Source organism: Pan troglodytes, chromosome Y (genome assembly GCF_028858775.2).
Source record: "Pan troglodytes isolate AG18354 chromosome Y, NHGRI_mPanTro3-v2.0_pri, whole genome shotgun sequence".
Lineage (NCBI taxonomy): Eukaryota > Metazoa > Chordata > Mammalia > Primates > Hominidae > Pan > Pan troglodytes.
Genome location: NC_072422.2, coordinates 32,366,225 through 32,390,084, shown reverse-complemented (window position 1 = coordinate 32,390,084; position 23,860 = coordinate 32,366,225). Strand labels below are relative to the sequence as shown.

The 23,860-nt window shown below is 43.7% G+C and overlaps 1 long non-coding RNA gene across 1 annotated transcript; it reads right to left on the bottom strand.

The window, feature by feature from the left end:
• Positions 1–1,774: 1,774 nt before the first annotated feature.
• On the bottom strand, positions 1,775–23,029 carry LOC129138950 (uncharacterized). Its single transcript, XR_008542179.1, has 3 exons — positions 22,844–23,029; positions 16,529–16,674; positions 1,775–1,980 (listed from the first exon to the last, which is right to left on the bottom strand). It is a non-coding gene; the product is annotated as an uncharacterized LOC129138950 (long non-coding RNA).
• Between the last annotated feature and the right edge of the window lie 831 nt (positions 23,030–23,860).

The window sequence follows — 23,860 nt, the reverse complement described above, 5'->3', positions numbered from 1 at the left end:
TTCAGATAATTTAAATAGCTGAATGTCACATTCCACAATGAGGTCTTATGTTTATTTTAATTTTATTTTTTGAGATAGGGTCTTGTTCTGTTGTCCAGGCTGGAGTGCAGTGGTGCAATCTTGGCTCACTGCAGCCTCAACCTCCTGGTGTTAACCTATCCTCCTGCCTCAGCCTCCCTGGTAGCTAGGACTATAGGCACAAAACACCAAGCCTGATTAATTTTTACATTTTCTTGTAGAGATGAGGAGTTTCTCGCTGTGCTGCACAGGCTGATCTCAAACTCCTGGCCTCAAGGAGTCCTCTTACCTTGGCTCCTCTAAGTGCTGGGATTACAGACATGAGCCATGGCACCTAGCATTGTATGTTCAGTGACAAATTGCAGGTATGAACTTTTAATGTTACAGATACCCTCAGGGCAAATTGTCATTGTTGAAGAGGGAAGATAGAACCCTAAGCAGACTGTAATGCAACAATCTGGCTTCTAGTTTCTTCAGAAGGCCAATGATGAAGCATTTCTCCCAGACCATAATGATATCGTCATCATAATGACTGGCTTCCAATAGTTTCTTCAGAAGGCCAGCAATGAAACATCTCTCCCAGACCACAATGGTATCATTGTCATACCCTATGGTACTTTAACAACAAAACAAAACAGCAATAGTTTCAGCTCATAAAAGTTGGGTTCCCAGATAAAATACAGGACACCCAGTTAAATTTTAATTTGGGGTAAACAGTAAATCTTGTTTTAGTGGAAGTATATCCCATACAACATGCGGGTCATACTTATGGTAGTGAGTAGGCTGTATTTTTATTTGCTACACTGAAAGCCCTACCAAAACGGCAGTGTTGCAAATTGTTTGTGACAAATGAATAAGCTAGCGTTCCCCAGATGCTTTTACTAAGAAAGACTAAGTAAGATTGACTTAAAGAAAACAAATGACAAACGTTAGCAAATAAGAGAACACGCTTCCCATTTATGGAGTGGAAGGATTGGCAACGAGAGAAATTGTATTTTAAAATAGCCTAAAGAGTAACAAGAAAAGTAGCTGTTTCCAGGATGCCTCCGTGGTCGTTGGCTAACAGTTACATTCTTCCCCGCTAGGGCTTTATCCTGACTTGGCAAAGCTCCTCATATTGGAGACGAAAATAATATTCAGCCTGCATTTGTTTAAGGGCTGGAGATTTGCTGAGCCCATTCTCTGCAGATACAATGCTATGTATGAGACATCCTCAGTGATTTCATGATATAGGGTAACTACTGGAAGATAGGAATGTGTAATTTTACTAAAGTTTTTCTCTTCCTATTAATTTACTTTCTCACGTCTTATCCAGCCATTGAAGCATTTAAATATTATTTTGTCTTAAAAAATAAACAGAAGATTCCCTTCTCGGTATTTTTCAGGCTTTATAATAATATATAAACAGTTCTTTCCTGCCCAGCTAATATTTATACAGGAGGAGTTTTTTCTCTGGGCAAAGGAAAGCGTTTTAGATGAAAAAAGTAAATAGGTTTTAATTTTCATGACTTTTTTTATGGGAAAACAACTGCCTAGAAAGCAGAAGTCTGAATTTAAGCATGGCCAACAGAAGAAAAATATGTCAGTTTTAAATTGTCTTTTTTTCCCCTTGAAACGATCACTTAGTGTATGTAGTATCTGCAAGCACAACGGGCGTGCAATCAGTACTGATTCCTACATTACACAGGAAATGCGTGCGGCATGTGCTGTGTAGATTAATAATCACAACCAATAAAAATGTGCACATCCACGAGACTTTTCAGGATAACCATATTTTTATTGAGATTGAAGAAAAGGGAGAAGCCAAGAGATAGTGGAGAAAGCAAGAGATAGTGTATCTCTTCCCATCTTGGAGAATAAAAAGAAGGAAAGGTGACACATGTCTGTGAGACATTTCCAGGGTCCCATGACAATGCTGGTGATGAATTGAGAACCATTAAAATCTTCCTCGGAATTCAAATTCTGAGAAAAAGGGAAAGAAAAAAGAATTGCCATAATCATAGGATGCACAGAAGGCAGCTTCACTCGAGTTTACTAATGAGAAACTGGTGGAAAAACTGAGAATTCCCCTTTGTGGATTCGGGACATCAACACCTTAGACTCAGGGGTAGGCTCCAGACTCACACTAACACTTTGAAGCCAGTGATTAACTGGGTTTGTTTTTTGTAGGAATTTATACACTGAAATCCCATGTCAGAGTAGAGGGAACTGGGGTTCACTGCCTCTCTCTCTTGCCTTGCCTTCTTCTCCCCTTTCTTCCCTTCTACTTCTCTCTTCCCTTCTACTTCTTTTCTTTCTTCCCCTCTACTTCTCTTTGCTTTTTCCCTCCCCCCCTTCCCTTCTTCCCTCCCCTCTCCTCCCCTTCTCTTCTCCCAGCCCCTGTCTTCCCCTCCCCTCCCCTGCATTCCTCCCTGGTCTCCTGCCCTCCTCACGTTCTTTCTCCTCTCCTCCCCTCTGCCGTCTTCCTCTCTGCCCTCCTCTTCCCTTTTCCCCTCCTCCCTTCTCCTCCCTCCTCTCCTTCCCTCCCTCCTCCTCCCTTCTCCCACCGCCCTCCTCCCTCCTTCCCTCTCCTCCCCTGCTCCCTCTTTCCCTGTCCTCCCCTCCTACCTCCTTCCATCCTCCCTCCTCTGTCTCCCCCATCTCCTCTCCTCCTCCTTCCTTCCCTTTTCCCACTTGCCCCTCCTCCCTTCCTCCCTCTGTTTCTTCTGCTGACTCCCCTCTCCTCCCTCCTCCCCTCCCCTCTCTTTCCCTCGCCTCTCCTTTCCTCCTCTCCCTTCTCTTCTCCCCTTCTCCCGTCTGCTTTCCTGCCCTTCCTCTCCCATCTGTTCTCCCCTTCCCCCCTCTTTCCTCCCCTGTCCCTCTCGTCTCCTCCTGCACAGTTTCCTAATCATGAAGACATCTGGATTTCATGGTTCTGTCACACAAAAATGGTTTTAATTAACCAAGAGGAAGTTTGAACCTGTGATAACAGCGTAAACCAAAAACAGAACTCTAAGCTCCCCAACGAACTCAATGCAACCCTTCTCTCAGCCAAGGGCATACTAGAGTTCATCTGAAAATGTTTAGGCCATGATTCCAAGTGTGGGTCAGTTATGCCTCAATGATACCCTCCTCCCTTTGGCGTTCAGACCCCCTGACCAGCATCCACATTAAAACAGAGACCTTAGTGTGTCTGGAATTGGTTCTTTCCAGTGGGTGCTTGGTCTCGCTGACTTCAAGAATGAAGCCGCAGACCACCGTAGTGAGTGTTACAGTTCTTAAAGATGGTGTGTCTGGAGTTTGTTCTTTCCGATGTCCAGATGTGTCTGGAGTTTTTTCCTTCTGATGGGTTTGTGGTCTCGCTTGACTTCAGGAATGAAGCCCCAGACCTTCGCAGTGAGTGTTACATCTCTTAAAGGTGGCACATCCAGAGTTGTTTCTTCCTTCCAGTGGGTTCCTGGTCTCGCTGACTTCAGGAGTGAAGCCATAAATCTTCACAGTGAGTGTTACAGCTCTTAAAGCTGGCACGTCTGGAGTTGTTTCTTTCTTCTGGTGGGTTCGTGGTCTCGCTGACTTAAGGAGTAAAGCTGCAGACCTTCCCAGTGTGTGTTACAGCTCTTAAAGGTTGTGCGGAGCCAAAGAGTGAGCAGCAGCAAGATTTATTGTGAAGCATGAAAGAACAAAGCTTCCGCACCATGGAAAGAGACCCCAGGGGTTGTGGCTGCTGGCTCCTGGCCAACTTTTATTCCCTTATTTAGCCCCACCTACATCCTGCTGATTGGTCCATTTCACAGAGTGCTGATTGGTGCATTTACAGTCCTTTAGACACAGAGTGCTGATTGGTGCATTGTTATAGAGCACTGATTGGTGCATTTACGAACCTTTACCTAGACACAGAGCACTGATTGGTGCATTTTTACAGAGGGCTGATTGGTGCGCTTACAGTTCTTTAGCTAGGCACAGAGCGCTGATTGGTGCATTTTTACAGAATGCTGATTTATGCATTTTTACAATCCTTTGGTTAGACACAGAGTAGTGATTGGTGCGTTTACAATCCTCTAGCTAGACAGAAAATTTCTCCAAGTCCCCACTCTACCCAGGAAGTCCAGCCAGCTTCACCTTTCAATCCCCCCTCTAAACAGGACACCCCAACTACGCGATGATGGCTCTAGCTTCTTCCTGCTGGATAGGGGTGAAGAAGGGGCCCTGCAGTTGTAGTGTCCTCCAGAGGGCTACTCTTTAGGCCAAAGGGCCATTGGGTCAGTTCAGGGGTCATCGGTAGAAATTGTTAGTTGTGCTCATTTGGGGTTCCATTTGTAAGACCATCTGTAGCTTGATGGCCTCAATCCTAGAGGAAACAAATTTGACAAGGAGGTTAAAAATACAGAGCCTGAAGGCGAGTAATAGCAAGATGGCTGGCACAGGACCTAGAAAGGGGAGAAGTCATGTTGCCCAACTCCACAGGTTAGTATAAGAGTTTGAAAGGCATTGTTTGATTTCAGAAGCCTTTTCCTGTAAATGCCAGGTGGCATCTTATACTATCCCTGAGTGGTTAGTGTAAAAACAACACTCTTCCCCTAAGAAGGTGCAGAGTCCTCCTTTCTCAGCAGTGAGGAGGTCTAGGCCTCAGGAGTTTTGGAGAGTCACTGCTGCCAAAGAGTCTATTTGGGATTGTAGAATAAATATATTTTGTTATTTCTTGCAAACTGTCTGAGAAATCCTTTGAGAGTGTGTGGTGGTAGAATAATGAAGTAGATAAACCGGGTATTCCGGTTCCTGTAGCAGTAGCCATTCCTAACCCTATACATAGGGGTATTAGTTGTATGGCTCTGTGCTGACAGACTTGAGCTTTGAGGGGTACTGATAGGGTCTGATTTCCATAAGATTAGAAGTTAGGATAATATATGTTACACTGTTAACTTTTAGCAAAATTTACTTTTGTTGAAAACTTTGTAAGTTTGGGATTTCAATTATTCTTTGCTATTAATAAGACCTCATTGAGTCCATATTAACTTAAAATTGGTATAGATGGCTCCTTCCTGATTTTGTAAGTACTTTAAGGTTTGGCTGAGTGCAAACAGCTTGCACATTTGAGCAGACCAATTATTAGGCAACTTTCCTAACTCTGCTTCTACAAGTATTTCCTTATCACTTACTGAATACCCATTGTGTCTTTTTCCCTTCATCGCCTGGGAGGAAACATCTGTTGTCCTGTCCTGAAGGGAGTTCCTCCTATGTCTGCTTGGACCTTCAGATTTAGATCCCCTGTTAGGAAACCTGCTGGGTGAAGGATTTTTGATAGGAAGGCTACAGGTTGTCAGTGGCCTCAGTGGTTTTGGGCTATGCCCTTGTTTACACTGACAATAAGGTGGTATTGGAGTGTTATAGGGTTACAGAGAAGACCTTCAATGATCAATTATAGGTTTTAAATTTATCCTGGCTTTTAAAGGAATAGGGTACACTGTTTTTTGTTTACTACTTCTGTCTCTTTCTCTCTGTCTCTCTTTGACTTTCTGTCTCTTTGTCTTTCCTTCTCTCTTTCTGTCTCTTTGACTTTCTTTCTCTTTTGCTGTCTTCCTCTCTCTGTCTCTTCTTTTTGATTTCCCATCTTTCTCTTTCTCCTTTATCTCTCTGTCTTTTCCTCTCTCTCTCTCTGACTTTCTGGCTCTTTCTCTCTTTCCTTTCTGCTGGTCTTTCCCTCTGCCAGCTGCTTATGCTGCGGTTCTCCCCTCTCCTTCCCTTTCCGATGGCTTCATCAGTGTAAGACTGCCACCTCCTTGGGTTTTTGCACTGCGTGCAATAACTCCATGATTTCCTTCTGGTATTTAGTGGGGGTTCCTTCAGAGGTTAGGAACTCCCTTTCTTTCCATCTTGCAGTGTGATCATGTAGGATTAGATAAGCATGCTTGCTATCCATATACACATTTATTCTTCTTCCCTTTCCTAGTTCTAAGCTCGGGTAAGTGCCACTAGTATCACATAACCTGCCCTTTACATCCCACTCACCACAAATGAACTTCCATCGGCATATAGGTTAAGGTCAGGATTAGCTAAGGGGACTTCTAAGAGATATCTTGGGTGGCATAAGTCTGGACTACAACCTGTTGGCAGCCATGCTCTACCATCTCCCCATCCTTTGGGAGAAAAGTGGCAGGGTTGAGGGCCACACCCGTACATATTTGAAGCACCGGTCCCTCAAGGAGTAGCGCCTGGTATCTAAGTAGGTAGTTGTCTGAAAGCCATAAACTTCTTTTGGCAGCTAGTATGCCATTTACATAATGAGTAGTCCAGACAGTGAGATCCTTTCCTTGTATAATTTTGATAGCCTCTGACACTAAGATGGCCACCGCCACAACTACACTTAAACAGTGAGGCCAGCCTTTTGCTACTACATCAGTTTCCTTACTTAGGTATGCCACTGGTTGTGAGGTTGTCCCACAAGTCTCAGTAAGGACTCCAAGAGCTATCCCTGCTCTCTCTGTGTCATATAAAGAGAAGTTTTGTCCTGTGGGAAGGCTTAAAGCTGGAGCTTGTATTAGGGCCTGCTTTAAGGTTTTGAAGGCTGTTTCTGCCCCTGGTTCCCATTCTGGTAGATGAGTATTTGCACTCTGGGTCTCCTTGATTAGAGTATAGAGGGGCCTCACTGTCTCACTGTATCTGGGGATCCATAGTCGGCAAAAGCTGGTGATTCCAAGGAACCTCGGCATCTGTTTTAATGTCTTAGGGTGAGGATAAGCCAGTATAGGCTGTATTCATTCCTTGCTGAGGGCCCTCATCCCTCTAGCTAAGATTAGGCCTAGATATTTCATCTGCTGTAGGCAAAGCTGGGCCTTTGACCTAGATGCCTTGTACCGTTGATTAGCTAGAAAATTCAAGACTCTACAGTAGCCTGCTGGCATAAGGCTTCTGAACTGGTAGCCAGAAGTAAATCATCCACATACTGAAGGATCAGAGTGCCTGGACTGGAGAAGTGGCCTAGATTGTGGGCCAGTGCCTGACCAAACAGATGAAGGCTATCCCTAAACCTTTGGGGCAAGACCATCCATGTAAGTTGGGACATGTGGTCTATGGGATCCTCAAAGGCAAAGAGAAACTGAGAGTCAGAGTGCAGTGGAATACAGAAAAAGGCATCTTGGAGGTCCCGAACAGTGAACCATTCTGTTTCCTCTGGTATTTGAAAGATCAGGGTATAGGGGTTGGGTATAACTGGATATAGAGGAATTACTGTCTCATTGATGAGTCTAAGCTCTTGCACTAATCTCCACTGACCATTTGGTTTTTGGACTCCTAGAATTGGGGTGTTGCAAGGACTACTGCATTTCCTTACTAAGCCTTGAGCTTTTAAATGTTTAACAATATCCTGTAATCCTTTATGAGCTTCAGGCCTTAAGGCATATTGCCATTGATAAGGAAAAGTGATGGGATCTTTCAGCCTGATTTGGACTGGGAGGGCATTTTTTGCCCTTCCAAATTGTCCTTCCAATCCCCAGACTTCAGGGTTGATTCCTTCCTCAAGTAGGGCACAGCGAATGGGTAACTTGTTCCCCATATTCATGTGGATAATAAGTCCAGTTTTGGCTAATATATCCCTCCCTAATAAGAGTGTGGGACTTTCAGGCATAACAAGAAAGGCATGTGAAAAGAGCAAAATCTCCCAATTCCAACTGAGGAGGTGGGAGAAATACCTGGTTACAGGCTGTTCCAGGATTCCTCAGATGGTAATGGACCTTGAGGACAGTCATCAAGGACAGGAGATTAACACTGAGAAGGCTGTGCCAGTGTCCAGGAGGAAGTCAATTTCCTGGACCTCAATGGTTATACATACACAGGGCTCAGTGAGGGTGATGATATGAGCTGGCACTTGCCCTGGGCACCCTCAGTCCTGTTGTTGGATCATCTGGTTGGGGGCTTCTGGCCCAGAGAACCAATGCATTCTGGGGCAGTCTGCCTTCCAGTGATTGCCTTGGCATAGTGGACATGGATGAGGGGGCAGCTTGTTTCTCTTTGGACAGTCTTTTTTAAAGTGTCCTTGTAAGCCACACTGATAACAAGCCCTACCAGGTGATTGGCCTGCTCCATTTTCTGTCCTTTCTGAACCACCAAGTTTGTTTGTTTGAGGGCCATGACTAAGGCTGCAGCCTTTCTTTCATCTCACTTTTCCTCTTGGGCCTGTTTCTTTTGGTCCCTATTATACAATACCAAGGTTGTCTCCAGATTTTGTGCAGGGCACAGGGCTCACTTTTGGAGCTTTCTCCTGATATCTGTGATTGGGTAATAACCTTATGTTTTAGGATCAGTTGACCCTCTAGTGAGTCTGGTGACAGGGGAGTATATTTTCTTAGGCCTCCCATAGCCCCTTGAGGAAGACAGAAGGATTTTCTTTCTTTCCCTGAGTTATGGTGGACATGATTGAATAATTCATGGGATGTTTCCTAATTCTCCTTAGTCCTTCTAGAACACAAGTCAGCAAATGTTTATGACTCCAGTCCCCATGATCTGAGTCAAGGTCCCAGTGGGGATCCATACTGGGGATGGCTTGCTGACTGGTATGGAATTTGTCCCTTTCTTCAGCTGTCATTCTATCATTTACTTAAGATACCAGGTATCTCCAAACTCTCAGGCTGCAGCTAAAGCCACATTCTTTTCATTGAAGGCGAGGGTTTGATCTAACAATAGCATGACATCTCTCCAAGTGAGATCAAAGGTTTGCCCTAGACTCTGTAGAACATCCATGCACCTATCAGGATCATCTGAAAACTTCCCCAGGTCTGTGTTGATCTGCTTTAAATCAGAGAGGGAGAAGGGGACATGTAGCTGGGTTGGGCCAAATTCCCCTCCCCCTACAGCTTGAAGGGGACATAACCGATAGCCCAGGTTTTTGTGGTCCTTTAGATATTTCTTTGCTTATTTCCTTCTGGGTGGGGGAGATTAGAGGAGGCTTATCATTAATAGAAAGAGGAGTTATAGGGAGGCTAGGATATGGGGGTAAGCTGAGAGGTCCTCCTGTGGGATGTAAATTGCAAGCTTTGCATAGTTGTGTATTCTCCCTCAGTGAAAAGAAAGCTTGGAGATAAGGTATTTCACTCCATTTGCCTTCGCTCTTACAGAAAAGGTCAAGCTGCCAGATAGTATTGTGATTTGTACTTCCTTCAGGTGGCCATTTTTCCCCATCAGAGAGAGAATATTGGGGCCAAGCCACGGTGCAGAAAAAAAAAAAAAAATGAGCTGCCTCTTTTTCAGGGTTTGCAGGTCAGTTTGGCCCCAATGGCTTAGGATGCATTTCAAAGGTTAGCCTGTTGATGCCTGAGTGTTTCCCATTTGAAAGACAAAACTGCCTGTGGTTTTGGTTTGTTTTGCCCACCAACACAAGAAACCACAGTGGTCCCTGGACCATGCTGATTGGAAAAGTTGCACTCACTGACATAGCAGCAGAAACATCTCTTGCCCAAGAACCCACAATGGTCTCTGGACCCTGCTGATCTGCATAGTTGCGCTCACCGATGCAGCAGAAGAAACACTAGTTTTCCTCCTAGACCACAAGGAGGACCGAGGAAGATCGGATTTAGTAGCCCTATCCAACGCATTCTCGAAAAACTGTTAGAGTCCTAAACATTCTGTTGTTAGTGTTTGGACTTTACCCCTGTCCTATAAAGATGTTATGCCCCACAAATGAAGTGGAGGTCCATACCCTGAGGGAGGGAAGGGATCTCCAGGGTTGGAAGAGTGACACTTTTTGTCCTCACTTGAATAGGAAGGATATCATTTCTGAAGCTCACCATTATCATAGCTTCAGGAATAGCTTTTGTTAGGCCTGCTAGTTTGAGGAGGATCCTAAAATTCCAGATAGTCCCCTCTATAACAGGGCTTTGGGCAAATATTATGTCTTTCTGATTGGTGAGCCCAGGTGCCTTAAAAAGGTAACAGAGTTCTGGAATTTATACTAGAAATCATTCTTACAGGAGAAACTAGAAAAGCACCAGAGACCAAGAGAGGTTTTTAGAAGCGAGACTAGCCTCAGAGAAGAGAGGAGAGAGGAAGTTTGTCTGAAAGGCATTAGGACCCAGCAATCAAGGATCAGGATAGGATAGATGGGCAAGTCGCTTGGGCGACATGACTTTGAGAGTTCCACTCATGGCCGCAGGGTCAACCAACTTGCGTCAGGACCCAGGAGCTGAATGGCTTTCCTCTCTGTCGACTCTTGGCTCAGCCCAGAAGTACAGGAAAAGCAGACACTGGTTCCAGGCAAACCAACTTTGAAGAGTTGGGGGTTGTTAGAGAGCCCTTTCCCAGAAGGCCTGACACTCATGTCTTTAGTCCAGTGTCCACACTAGTTGCTTTTAACTGGCTGACAGCTGCCTGGTATTTAGCCCCTGATTCTAAGGAAAAATAGGACAGAATAGCAAGTGAAAGGGGTCCAATGGTGGTTACCACTTGGCGATAGTTGATAGTCCCATCTGGGTCACCAAAATGTATCTGGAATTGGTTCCTTCAGGTGTGTTTTTGGTCTTGCTGACTTCAAGAATGAAGCCGCGGACCCTCATGGTGAGTGTTACAGTTCTTAAAGATGATATGTCTGGAGTTTGTTCCTTCCAATGTTCAAATATGTCCAGAGTTTCTTCCTTCCAGTGGGTTCATGGTCTCACTTGACTTCAGGATTGAAGCTGCAGACCTTCGCAGTGAGTGTTACAGCTCTTAAAGATAGTGCAGACCCAAAGAGTGAGCAGCAGCAAGATTTATTGTGAAGAGTGAAAGAACAAAGCTTCCACAGCATGGAATGGGACCCAAGCTGCTGGCTCAGGCGGCCAGCTTTTATTCCCTTATTTGGCCCTGCCCGCATCCTGCTGCTTGGTCCGTTTTACAGAGAGCTGATTGGTCCATTTTACAGAGTGCTGATTGGAGCGTTTACAATCCTTTAACCAGACACCAAGCACTGATTGGTACATTTTTATGGAGTGCTGATTGGTGCATTTACAAACCTTTAGCCAAACACAGAGCACTGATTGGTGCATTTTTACAGAGTGCTGATTGGTGCATTTACAAACCTTTAGCTAGACACAGAGCACTGATGAGTGCATTTTTACAGAGGGCTGATTGGTGCATTTACAATCCTTTAGCTAGACACAGAGTGCTGATTGGTGCGTTTTTACAGAGTGCTGATTCATGCATTTACAATCCTCTAGCTAAACAGAAAAGTTCTCCAAGTCCCCACTTGACCCAGGAAGTCCAGCCAGCTTCACTTCTCATTAGAACTGACAAAGTGGACTCTTGAGAGCAGTAAGACACCACATTCCAGCCTTATTCTAGCACATCCTGACTCTGGCACATCACCCCATGACAGACAGCAAGCACTAAGGAAATCAAAGCATTTCACTCCAAATCATATTTCTTTAACATATTTTGAAATAGTCCTGCCAGGCTGTCTCATGTGGGAAAAATCTACATTCTGAAGAGAGTCCCATTCCTTTTCTAGGCCTGATTCTCAATCCAGGAGAGAATCAACTCTGACAAGAAACATTTACAATTTAGGCCACGCGTGGTGGCTCATGTCTGTAACCCTAGCATTTTTGGAGGCTGAGGCAGGCGGATCACTTGAGGCCAAGAGTTCATGACCAGCCTGACCAACATCGTGAAACCTGTTTTTACTAAAAATACAAAAAATTAGCCAGGCATGGTGGCACATGCCTAATCCCAGCTGCTTGGGAGGCTGAGGCAGGAGAATCAGTTGAACCCAGGAGGCAGAGGTTGCAGTGAGCTGAGATCACACCATTGCAGTCCAGTCTGGGCAACAAGAATGAAACTCCATCTCAAAAAAAAAAAAAAAAAAAGAAAAAGACAAAGAAACATATATAATCTATTCTTCCCTAAGTCTGCTGCCTGGAGGCTTCATCTGTATCTGTGGAACCTGGGGCTCCACAACTCCTCATAATGAAGACAAAGTTCTGATTTTTTCTTATCTTGCCCAAATTCCTATCTAAGTGGTCTGAGGAGTGATGCCTACAAATCATAAATTCTCATCAGATTTATTTAACTCTATATGTCATGACTTACTTTCCAGTCTGACTCTGGCATAACATTACCTGATGAAGAAAATCAAATTATTTTAACCCGAAACATGTTTCTTTGCCGTATTTTAAAATGTCCCTACAAAGCCATCCTTTGTGGGGGAAATTTTGCATCTGTAGAGAATCTCTATTTACATAGCTAGATCTTTTTCTTCCAGACCCTCCCAGTTCTAAAGAGAGTAACGTAGATTCTAGCACGTTTTTGAAGATCTGAATAGGAAACATTCATTATCTCTTGTCTCTAAGGACAGCCACTATAAGACTTCAAAAGAACCTTGGTCTTCACAATCTTTTATCTCAACCTGAACATTTCCTTTCCATCAATCCGAGGTCTTTAGACAAACTCAACCAATTGTCAATGAGAAAATGTTCACATTTACCGATAGCCTGGAAGCCCCTATCCCCTACTCCCCTCTTTGAATTTTCCTGCTTTTCTGGACCAAACCAATGCATTTCTCAAATGTATTTGATTGATGTCTCATGCCTTCCTAAAATATGTAAAGCCAAGCTGCACCCCATCCACCTTGGGGACATATTCTCAGGTCCTACTGAAAGCTGTGTCACAGGCCATGGTCGCTCATATTTTGCTCAGAATACATCTCTTCAAATATTTGACAGAGTTTGACTCTTTACATCAACAATAACCCACATACTCCCTTCTATTGATTCCAGGTCTTTAGATAATAACTCTTTCAACCAACTGCCAATAAGGAAATCTTTCAATCTATCTGTAATGTGGAAGCTGCCCACTCTTCCAGTTGTTCTGACTTTCCAAACCAGACCAATGTACATGTTATATGTTTTGATTAATGTCTAATGTCTGCCTACAATGTATAAAACCAAGCTGTGCCCCAACCACCATGGGAACACATTCTCAGGGTCCCCTGGGGCTGTGTCACAGGCTATTAATTACTTATATCTGGCTCAGAACAAATTTCTTCAAACATTTTACAGAGTTTGACATTTTTCATTAGCAACAGTATACATATTCATACAATCTTCCATTGGTTATTTTCAACTTATATTACTTATGCACCAGAAAACCCCCGTGTTTGAGGGTATTTATGTGATGATGCTATCCCTGCAGGCAGGGCAAAGAACTGCAGATACAGAAGTGAGTGAGCATGGGATCCATCAACATGAGCCAAGGAGGAAGTGTTACAGGAAAGGGGTTGTGATCCAGACCCCAGGAGAGGGTTCTTGGATGTTGCACAGGAAAGATTTCAGGGTGAGTCTGCAGTGCAAAATAAAAGCAAGTTTATTAAGAAAGTAAAGTGGTGAAAGAACAGAGCTACTACATAGACAGAGTAGGATGTTCCTGACAGAGGAGGAAAGTGTCCACCTTAGGTGAAACGCTTGTGTTGGGACAACTAAGTTCTTCAAAGACTCCCTGGTTATAAGTTGTAAAAGGTGTAAATCAAGCCTACCCCCTTTCTCTTCCTCCTTCTCCTTTTCTCACAAATCACACATTTACCCTATCTGGACAAAGTTTAGGTCTAAGCCAATGTGGGATCAGCTTAGATTGTGTGGCCCAATCCCAGCCAACAGGGGAAGGACACAGAAGCAGGAACTGCCTTAGGGTTAAAAACCCCTTCATTCCTTTGTTTGATGTGCTCTTGCAATTGCATCAGGCACAGGCAGCACCCTTCTGCAGAAGTAAAGTTGCCTTGCTGAGAAACTTTCTGTCTTAAGTTCTGGTTTTTCTTTGTGGCACTGAGTACTTGTTTCTAACAACTTAGGGGCTTGTCTGGGATCCCATTCTCTTTCAGGAAGGACTAGCGATTATATTTCATGGGAAGATGCATCCCACTGCCTCGTTTTTATGGCCCCGGGGCAATTTTCCTGTCAGGTGGTTATACTGACCTGCCAAGGCTAAGAGGGATCTAAAATTCCCACAAGGAAAGCAGCCAATAAGGTTGAAGCAAATGCTCAGCAGAGAGTAAGAAACCTCCATTGGGAAAAAGGGGCGTTTAGCCTCCATGATACGAAAGTGCAAGAAATCTTTAATACAAGAGATTGAACCTTACCAAAATGGGAGGTTTAGCCTCCAGGAATGGGAGTGCAATAAATCTCTAATACAAGAGATTGAGCCTCACCAACCTCCAGGATGGGAAATGACAGGTAAGACAGGGACTACAAAAGACCAAGCAGACAATAAAATTCCCCCTGACAGTACCCTAGGCCTTATGTTAAGATACTGGAAAGATAATGAAAGGACCAAACACAAGAAAAGACAGCAAATGATAAAATATTGCTGTTTTATTTGGACTAAGGAACCCATCCTGAAACCTTTGGTCTTTTGGCCACAGTTAGGGTTGAGCGGGGACTGCATATGCCAACTCCTAATCCAGTATGTAAATGATAAAAGTCCAGTTTCTCAAGAGGAGATAGATTATGGAGACAGGGACTTGTCCTTCTCTACCCCCTAAAGAATGAAAAAGCAAAGCTGAACTGAAAGCCCCCAAAAGTCGACCTAGCTAAGTTGTATTCTATATCTAAAGATGCATGGGATCCTCTAGACCACCTTTCCCCACCTAACCCTCTGCCTCAAGCTGAACACTCAGTCCCTTCTCCATATAATCCTGCCCCAAGGACCTTAACACTGCACACCCCTTCTGGACAGCCACTCAAACATCCCCCTCCTTAGAAAAGCTCCAACAGGAAATGGAACAATCTCAAAGGGATATTCAACACTTTTCTTTCCCCTCTTCCTCAAAGAAGTCTGTTCCAACCCGTTTTCTCTTAAAGGAAGTACCACTAGGAGGGGGTGATATTGGCTTCATAAATACCCCCTTAACAAGCTCAGAGATTAGGAATCTAAAAAAGAACTCAGATCACTGGTAGATGATCTTTTGGAGTTGAAAGTCAAATTGACCAATTTCTAGGGCCACAGTTGTACACTTGACCTGAATTAATGTCTATCCTAGATATTCTCAGGAAAGGAAAGAACCATGTTCCACAAGGCCACTATGACAATCTGGGAGCATGAACACCCTCCTGGTCAAAATATCCTTGCAGGAGAGCATAAATTCCTGGCCCAGGACCCTCAGCGGGATAACAACATGCAGCCCACCGAGAGAACTTGAGCGATCTCAAAGATACGAGAATTAAAAGGATTAGGGAATCAGTTCCTCAAACCCAAAATATCTCCCAAGCATTTAATGTACAACAAGGGAAAGATGAAGGGCCTATGGAATTCTTAAACAGACTTAAGAAACAGATGAGAAAATATGCATGTTTAGATGCAGAGGACCCACTGGGACAAGTGATGCTAAAGCTCCACTTTGTCATCAATAGTTGGCTGGACATCACAAAGAAATTACAAATGATAGAAAACCAAAAAGACCATCCCATAGAGGAATTTTTAAGAGAGGCCCAACAGGTATACGTACAGAGGGATGAGGAAAGGCAGAAGCAAAAGGCAGAAATTATGCTGTCCACCCTACAAAAGGGAACTCTTCAACAGGGAGACCAGGGAAGTATAACTTGTAAACCTAAGTACCCGGCTAGCACACCCTATCCAGGAGGCAAAAGGATAAAATCTGAAAATCAGGAAATAGGGAAGAGAAAACAAATGTTTCAGGTGTGGAAAGCCAGGTCATTTAAAAAAGGAATATCCCGAATGGGAGAGAGAAAAGAAAGTCCTTCCATTCATGACATTTGAAGAATAGTAGGGGGTCAGGCACTCTACAGCTTTCATCTCAAGTCCCACCAAGAGCCCTTGATAAATTTGACATGGGACCCAAATCAAAGATAGTCACTTTCTTAGTCAATTCAGGAGCAGCTCGCTGCTCCCTGTGTTTTCTCCCATCAGATTTAGCATGCTCAGCAGTGGACCTTTCAGTCTCAGGAGTTAAAGGGGAAGGATTCAGGGCAAAAGTTCTAGAGTAAACTGAAGTCAAATATAATAATAAGTCACCCACTATTAAGTTCTTGCTGATTCCTGAAGCAGCAACTAACTTATTAGGAAGGGACTTGATGTTAAGGTTAGAAATAGGCCCATATGTTAATCAGGGAAAACTTACTTCCTTAAACCTGCTCACCACTTCTGAAGAAAGCCTAATCCATCCTGATGTATGGTCAAAGGAAGGAAATCAAGGAAAGGTATAGTTTCCCCCAAACCATGTCAAATAAATAACTCCCAGGGAAGTAGTAAAAAGAAAACAATACTTTATTCCCTTGGAAGCCAGGATAGGTTTAAAACCTATTTGAAACCTAATTGAAAGCCTAATTGAAAGCCTTGTCCACGACGGACTCCTTGATTGCTGTATGTCTCCTTATAACACTCCAGTATTGCCGTAAGGAAGCCAGATGGGTCATACCGGCTAGTGCAAGACCTCCGGGCTATTAATCAAATAGTTCAAACCACCCAACCTGTTGTTCACAATCCTGACACCATTGTCAGTAGAATCCCACACAGCCATCAGTGGTTCACGATGATAGATTTAGAGGATGCATTTTGAGCTTACCCTTTGGCAGAGGACAGCCGGGACATGTTTGTGTTTGAGTGGGAGGACCTTCACTCCAGTCGAAAACAGCAGTACCGACGAAGAGTCTTGCCTCAGGGGTTTACAGAGTCCCCAGATGTGTCCATTCCATAGCAGCAATTGCCTTGCTAACAGAAGAAAGCAGGAAAATAACCTTTGGGGGAAATCTCATCATAAGTACCCCTCACCAAGTGAGAACCATTCTTTTTTTTATTATTATTATACTTTAAGTTTTAGGGTACATGTGCGCAATGTGCAGGTTAGTTACATATGTATACATGTGCCATGCTGGTGTGCTGCACCCACTAACTCATCATCTAGCATTAGGTGTATCTCCCAATGCTATCCCTCCCCCCTCCCCCCACCCCACAACAGGTCCCAGAGTGTGATGTTCCCCTTCCTGTGTACATGTGTTCTCATTGTTCAATTCCCACCTATGAGTGAGAATATGTGGTGTTTGGTTTTTTGTCCTTGCAATAGTTTACTGAGAATGATGATTTCCAATTTCATCCATGTCCCTACAAAGGACATGAACTCACCCTTTTTTATGGCTGCATAGTATTCCATGGTGTATATGTGCCACATTTTCTTAATGCAGTCTATCATTGTCGGACATTTGGGTTGGTTCCAAGTCTTTGCTATTGTGAATAATGCCACAATAAACGTACGTGTGCATGTGTCTTTATAGCAGCATGATTTATAGTCCTTTGGGTATATACCTAGTAATGGGATGGCAGGGTCAAATGGTATTTCTAGTTCTAGACCCTGAGGAATCGCCACACTGACTTCCACAATGGTTGAACTAGTTTACAGTCCCACCAACAGTGTAAAAGTGTTCCTATTTCTCCACATCCTCTCCAGCACCTGTTGTTTCCTGACTTTTTAATGATGCCATGCTAACTGATGTGAGATGATATCTCATTGTGGTTTTGATTTGCATTTCTCTGATGGCCAGTGATGGTGAGCATTTTTTCATGTGTTTTTCAAACCTGAGAAAAACAAGCAATGGGGAAAGGATCCCCTATTTAATAAATGGTGCTGGGAAAACTGGCTAGCCGTATGTAGAAAGCTGAAACTGGATCCCTTCCTTATACAAAAATCAATCCAAGATGGATTAAAGACTTAAACGTTAGACCTAAAACCATAAAAACCCTAGAAGAAAACCTAGGCTTTACCATTCAGGACATAGGCATGGGCAAGGACTTCATGTCTAAAACACCAAAAGCAATGGCAACAAAAGCCAAAATTGACAAATGGGATCTAATTAAACTAAAGAGCTTCTGCACAGCAAAAGAAACTACCATCAGAGTGAACAGGCAACCTACAAAATGGGAGAAAATTTTCACAACCTGCTCATCTGACAAACGGCTAATATCCAGAATCTACAATGAACTCAAACAAATTTACAAGAAAAAAACAAACAACCCCATCAAAAAGTGGGCGAAGGACGTGAGAACCATTCTTAATCAGAAGGCAGACAGGTGGCTCACTGACTCAAGAATTTTTAAATATGAAGCTATTGAGAGGGATGATGTAACACTAACCACTGATCATTCACTCAGTCCTGCTGCTTTCCTAACAGGAAACACAAACCCAGAAGAACCTGAACATAAATGCTTAGATCCAATCAGTTACCAAACCAGAGTCAGACTAGATTTAAGCAAGACCGCCTTCCAAACAGGGTGTCACTTCTTTATAGATGTCTCTTCCCAGGCATTGAAGGAAAAAGGCACAATGGGTATTGTGTAGTTGGTGGGAAACCCTCACAGAAGTAGAGTGAGGAATACTGCCAAATAACTGATCTGCCCGAACATGAACTCTTTGCATTAAGCCAAGACTTAAAATCTCTGCAAATGAGGAGGGAACCATTTACACTGACTCCAAGTATGCCTTCGGAATAGTCCATACCTTTGGAAAAATCTGGACTGAATGAGCCCTCATCAATAGTAGAGGCCAACATGTCATCCACAAGGAATTAATTACACAGGTACTAGAAAATCTTCAGCTGCCAGAAGAAATTGCAGTTGTCCATGTCCCAGGACACCCAAAGAACTAATCTTTTAAAAGCCAGGGAAATAACTTTGCAGATCAAATAGCTAAGCAAGCTGCCTCTTCCCAGGAGTCACCCATTTTCCATCTAACCCCCATCTTCCCCTCCAGCTGCAATCTCCATCTTCTCCCACGCAGACCAAGAAAAACTAAAAAAATGAGGAGATGAGGAAAGCTCAGAGGGAAAGTGGGTATTACCAGATGGAAGAGAAATGTTGTCTAAACCCCTCATTTGGGAAATACTGTCACAGCTTCACCAAAGAACTCACTGGGGTCCTCAAGCTATGTGCAATGCGCCCCTCAGAACCTATTAGTGTATAGGGATATGTACTGTAGCTAGGCAAGTGGCAGATGGTTTTATAGTGTGCAGAAAAACTAATAAGCAAGCTCTAAAAAGGCAACTTTCCAGGGGAAGAAACCCAGGGTGAGGGTCACTCCAAAGCGTCCAATTTGACTACACTGAAATGTCCCCAGTAGGCCATCTCAAATATTTACTAGTAATAACAGACCGTCTCACCCACTGGGTAGAAACCATCCCCTTCCCAAGCATAGAAGTCAGTAAGGTAGTAAAAGTACTGTTGGAACATATCATACCCAGGTTTGGACTAATAGAGAACATTGATTCAGACAATGGGACCCACTTCAGTGCACACATCATTAAAGGGCTAACCCAAGCATTAGGAATAAAATGGGAATATCATACCCCCATCACCCACCCTCAGCAGGGAGGGTACAAAGGATTAATAAAACTCTCAAAAACCACCTAACCAAATTAATCTTAGAAACCCAGTTACCATGGACAAAATGCCTTTCCATTGCCTTATCAAGAATCTGAACTGCTCCTCCAAAAGATCTTGGCCTTTCCCTTTATGAAATGCTCTATGGGCTGCCTTATCTAAATTCCACTACTGACCTTCCTACATTCAAAATAAAAGATCAGTTTCTTAAAAACTATATATTTGGTCTGTCTTCCACCCTTTCCTCCCTCAGGACTCAAGGCCTCCTCGCGCAACCTCCAAAACTTGAATTCCTAGTTCACCAACACCAGTCTGGGGATCACGTCCTTATCAGAAGTTTAAAAAAGGGAAAACTCCAGCCAACCTGGGAAGGACCTTACCTGTTGCTCATAACAACCAAAACAACAATCTGAGTGGCCGAAAAAGGATGGATTCATCACACATGGGTAAAAAGGGCCCCATCTTTGTGGGATCATGGACCATCACTCCAGGACCAACACCTTCCAAATTAACATTCAAAAGAGTTTAATCTGTCTCTTACTTCTCCCTCTAGTTGCCCAAGGACATTTCATTATCAATATAACCTGATCACCCTTTCCCCAAACAGTTTTCTTCATGCCTATCTTGTCATACCCTATGGAGATCTCCAAAGCCAAAGACAGCTAGCCTCTTCAGAAAAAATATATTTGCCCCAACCCTTGTAGTAAACAGTTCTCTGGGGCCAATTTCCTGTCCTGTGCTTCTTGGGAAAATGTTCTCTGGACTACTGAGTATCAGGACTGGATCTTCACACAAGGTTTCTGCACCACTTTAAAGCCCTACATCCTCTTTACCAAAGGAACTACCCCCTCTAATTGCCAACTCCGACAATGTAACCCAGTGCAAATCTCTATTAATGTCCCCAACTCTACCAATTCTAATCATACTTTAAGATGCTTCTATGGCATGGGAGGCAATGTTGCTGGGTGGGACCCTATAGGCTACTTTGAAATGCACTTCATTCACCCTCCTCTACTTCTTACTGCCTCCTACTCCCCAAGCCCACCAAATCAAACCATTTCTCTCTCCATGCCCAGTGATAAAACCAAAGTGTTGTAGTAGAAGTCAAAAACTTAAACTCTAGCCATTGAAACCAGGTACCAAGATCCAAAGGCTTGGCTGGAATAGATTAAATATTCTGTTTACACCCTAAATAAAAGCAATTGTTACCCTTGTGCAATGGGCAGGCTAGAAACCCAGATTTTTCCTTTTCCACTCGGATAGGCTAACCAGCCAGGTATGGTCAATATGGTGGCTCTCTTTCAGCACCCCACAGCCTAGGGAAACAAGGCATGCCCTACCCTTTCACTACTGTTTCCACAAGTCAAGAGTCCTGTGGGTCAGCCCACAAGGTCCATTCAGTTTCTAGCTCCCGATGCCAATTTTACCTCATGTCTGTCATGAAAAGTGGGAAATTTGACATCCCTTGGAAATCTAATGGGGTGTAGTGATTCCAAGCCTTTTCAAGAGCTCACTAATCAGTTGGCCCTTGTCCACCCCAGAGGAGATGTGTGGTGGTATTGTGGAGGACCTTTACTGGTACATTGCCAAGCAATTGGAGCAGCACTTGTGCTCTAATCCAATTGGCTATCCCTTTCACACTGGCATTTCATCCACAAGAGAATAGAGAACTAACCTGGAAAAAGAGAGAGACCTCTCACCGGTCATTTGACCCCCATATTTACATAGATGCCATCAGGGTCCCATGAGGGGTACTAAATGAATTTAAAGCTCAAAATCAAATAGCCGCTGGGTTAAAATCTGTTTTGTTCTGGTGGCCAACTATGAATAAAAATGTAGACTGGAAAAACTATATACTATAATCAACAGCAATTCATCAATTATACCAGAGATGCCATCAAGGGAATCGCTGAACAGTTAGGCCCCACACATGAAATGACCTGGGAAAATCAGATAGCCCTTGAAATGATGTTGGCAGAAAAGAGTGGGGTCTGTGTCATAATTGGAGTCCAATGTTGTACTTTTATCCCAAATAATTTTACAGCCTCCAATGGAACAATCACAAAAGCCTTACAAGACCTTACCACCCTAGCAAATGAATTAGCCAAAAACTCTGGAATAGATGACCCCTTTAAGGGCCTCACGGGAAGGTGGTTTGGAAAATGGAAGGGATTCATGACCTCAATATTTACCTCCTTGGCAATTGTTACAGATGTACTTATCCTTGTGGGCTGCTGTATCATACCTTGTATTCACGGGTTAACCCAAAGACTCATAGAACCAGCTCTAACAAAAACTTCCCCTACCTCTTCCCCTTGCTACTCAGATATGCTCTTGTTCCTAGATGATCAAGAAGAACAACAAAGCCAGATCTTGTTAAAGAAATTTGCAGAGAAAGAACTACAAAACAGAAAAGTGGGAAATTGTTGGGACAACTAAGTTCCTCTTCAAAGACTCAACTTCCTGGGAATAAATTATGCAAGTTGTAAATCAACCCTACTGTCTTCTCCCTTCTCTTTTTCTCACAAATTGCACATTTACCCTATTCGGAAAAAATTTAGATCTAAGCCAACCGGGATCAACTTTGATTGTGAGGTCCAACTCCAGCCAATAGGGGAAGGACACAGAAGCAGGGACTGCATTAGGGTTAAAAGCCCCTTCCTTTGTTCGATGTGCTCTTGCAATTGCATCAGGCACAGGCAGCACTGTTCTGCAGAAATAAAGTTGCCTTGCTGAGAAATTTTCTGTCTAATTGCTGGGGTTTTTCTTTGTAGCACTGAGCACTTGTTTCTAACACTTGTGTATACATAAGATAAAAATAGCTCTTGGGGAGATGTGCTCTGCTACATGGGTTTGTGATAAAGCATTAATTTTCCTAATTACTATATGTTGCAAGAGTTGATATTATTATATTTAAAGCAAAATTAGGAATGCCCTTGTTCTCCAGACAACAGGATGCCTCGACACTCCCAAGTCTGAGTCTGTTTCAGTAAACATCATAAGTTTGTTTTCTTAATCATAAATATCTAGAGTCTAGGAATGCCTAATTTTCTGGGACTGCTGCAAGACTCAACCTCATTTTTATAGCCCCCACTCAAAATGGAGTTGCTCTTGTTCGAATGCCTCTGACAGAAGGAGGCAGGAGATAAGAGGAGTATTGAAGGACAAAGAGATGGTGTCAGGCAACAGTCCCCAACCTTTTTGGCACCAGAAACTGTTTTTGTGGAAGACAGTTTTTTTATGGACCACGTTGAGGGAGAGGGTTTCGGGGTGATTGAAGTGTATTACATTTATTGTGCCCTGCCCTGCCCTGCCCTGCCCTTCCCTTCCCTTCCCTTCCCTTCCCTTCCCTTCCCTTCCCTTCCCTTCCCTTCCCTTCCCTTCCCCTCCCCTCCCCTCCCTTCCCTTCCCTTCCTTCCTTTCCTTTTTTTTTGCTTTTTGAGACGGATTTTCACTCCTGTTGCCCAGGCTGGAGTGCAGTGGTGTGATCTCAGCTCAATGCAACCCTCACCTCCTGGGTTCAAGAGATTCTCCTGCCTCAGTCTCCGAAGTAGCTGGGATTACAGGCATGCACCACCATGCCTGGCAATTTTTTGTATTTTCAGTGGAGGCAGGGTTTCTCCATGTTGGTCAGGCTGGTCTCGGACTCCCAATCTCAGGTGATCCACCCACCTGAGCCTCCCAGAGTGCTGAGATTACAGGCATAAGCCACTACATCTGGCTGTATTTCTATTATTATGTCATAGTACCTATGAAATAATTATGTAACACAGCGTCATGTAGAATCAGTGGGAGCCCTGAGCTTGTTTTCCTGCAACTACACAGTCCTATCTGATGGTGATGGGAGACAGTAACAGATCACCAGGCATTAGATTCTTATAAGGAGAGTGCAACCTAGATCCCTTGCATGTGGAGTTCACAATAGGGTTTGAGTTCCTATGGGAATCTAATTCTGCCACGGATCTGACAGGAGGAAGAGCTCAGGCAGTAATGGGGAGCTCAGGCAAGCAATGGGGAGATGAAGCGTTGTTTGCTCACCCACAGTCACCTCCTATTATGCAGCCCAGTTTCTAACAGGCCAGGGACTGGTACCCATGTGTGGCCTAGGGCTTGGGGATCCCTGATGTGGGGCAGTAGAGACAGAGTCGTGTGTTTATTAGAGATGTGGTTCATGCACTAGAGAGACGGAGGGGAGGAAGCAGTGAGTCCCACAGAGGAGAGGCTGTGGGTTGCAGGTGTAGCAGGGTTGACCCTGCCCTAACTTAGTGCAGTCTGCAGTAGCTCCTTTTCTTTCTGTTCTCTTTCTGATCTTAGATGATGTCATTGTGGCTGAGCCTGTGCCTAAACTATATACTGCCAAAGTCTCTATTGCTGGAAGAAGATAATAATTGTATCTCTACCTTTAAAAAAAATTTAGTGTAAGAGAGAGAAAGCATGCCATAATGAATTGAATGAATTTGAAAAACTAAGCGGTTATATTACATTTCTATTTTAGGAGTTAAATCCATCAATGCATGTAAGGTGTCCA